The sequence below is a fragment of the Eutrema salsugineum genome, unplaced genomic scaffold, assembly GCF_000478725.1.
Source record: "Eutrema salsugineum unplaced genomic scaffold, Eutsalg1_0 scaffold_12, whole genome shotgun sequence".
Taxonomy (NCBI): domain Eukaryota; kingdom Viridiplantae; phylum Streptophyta; class Magnoliopsida; order Brassicales; family Brassicaceae; genus Eutrema; species Eutrema salsugineum.
In genome coordinates, this window is record NW_006256895.1 from 4,167,622 (window position 1) to 4,169,119 (window position 1,498).

The 1,498-nt window shown below is 38.6% G+C and overlaps 1 non-coding gene across 1 annotated transcript; it reads left to right on the top strand.

Moving 5' to 3' along the window:
• Positions 1–419: 419 nt before the first annotated feature.
• On the top strand, positions 420–526 carry LOC112089454. Its single transcript, XR_002901092.1, has one exon. It is a non-coding gene; the product is annotated as a small nucleolar RNA R71 (small nucleolar RNA).
• Positions 527–1,498: the final 972 nt, after the last annotated feature.

The window sequence follows — 1,498 nt, forward strand, 5'->3', positions numbered from 1 at the left end:
GAAAGTTTTGGGTGGGGTGATTCTTGAAGTAGGTAAAGCCTTTTTGGTAACCTTGTTGTCCACCTACAAAGTTTACCTCAGCTGTGATGTCTTCCCCTTGAAATGTGTCTTGAAACACATGATTCACATCTCTAACCAAGTTGAATGACTTATGAGAAGCTAGGAGAAGTTTATCTAGCTTCTCATTGAGAGACCAGATGTCTTTCGTTGTCCTTTCCTCTTCAGTACACACAGCACCTCTTGAATTCCTGTCAAAGTCTGATCCATAAATCTCATCATTCTGTGCTACATTCTCCACAAGGGTCATGGCATCATTGACCTCCTTGGTCATGAAATTACCATTTGAAGAAGTGTCCAAGCGGAGTCTGACCTTTGGTAAAGCACCTCTGTAGAAGGTACTTAGCAGTTGAGCATCTGAGAATCCATGGTGAGGGCATTGTATGGTATACCCTCTAAATCTTTCCCAAGACCCACAAAAGGATTCATGGTTCTTCTGAATGAAACTTGAGATTTCATTTCTTAACCTTGCTGTTCTTGATGAAGAGAAGAACTTGGTTAGAAATTCTCTTTTACATAGCTCCCATGTTGTGACTGATCCTTGAGGTAAAGACTTTTCCCATTGATGAGCTTTGCCTCTTAGAGAAAAAGGAAATAGCCTTAACTTGAAACTGTCCTCACTAACTCCATTCATCTTAGTTAGATCAAAAAATCTATCAAAGTTGTCAATGTGATCTAATGGGTCTTCTAATGCCAAGACATGGAACTTGTTTGATTGCACCATGTTGATCAAGCCAGATTTGATCTCAAAATCGTTTTCAGGTGTAGGAGCTTGAATCCCATGTCTCTGATCCTGAGTATTGGCCTCATCACCAGCTCCCACAACTGTTCTTGGACGTGGTGCTGGACCTTCTTGCTGATCCTGGTGGTTTCCATTACCATCATGAGACTGTTGCCCTTGATCCATACCCAACCTCTTAATGTGCACAGCTCTTTTTTTTTGTCTTCTTGCTTGACTTCTGATGTTCATACACCTGAAAACAAAGACATTACTTGAAAGGGAATAAGTAAAACAAAATAAAATGACTTGATCTCAAGAAGATCCAAAGTCTTAATGCTATAATTATTCCCCAATTGGCAACAGCGCCAAATTGATAGTAGGTTTTTAGCCTACTAAGGTCAATTAACCTCTTGTGTTGTGGCACTTGAGGGTCAATCCAAATGGAGAGATTCTAGACACTAAGACTATAAGGATCAATTTTTAATCCAAGTCTAAAGAAACAGGTTGGTGATTAAGTGATCTAAAAACATAAAACAAACAAGAAGCAAGTAATAATTAAGAACTAAACAAGCAAGACAACAAAGAAAATACTCAAAGTCAAATAAAGATAAAGCTAAACCTCTAGATGTGATCATTGATCAGGGTGCTTTCAATGCTTAATTCATGATGCTAAGAAAACAATGCAAATTGCAATTCTTTAGTCTAGACTTCCAAAGCAGA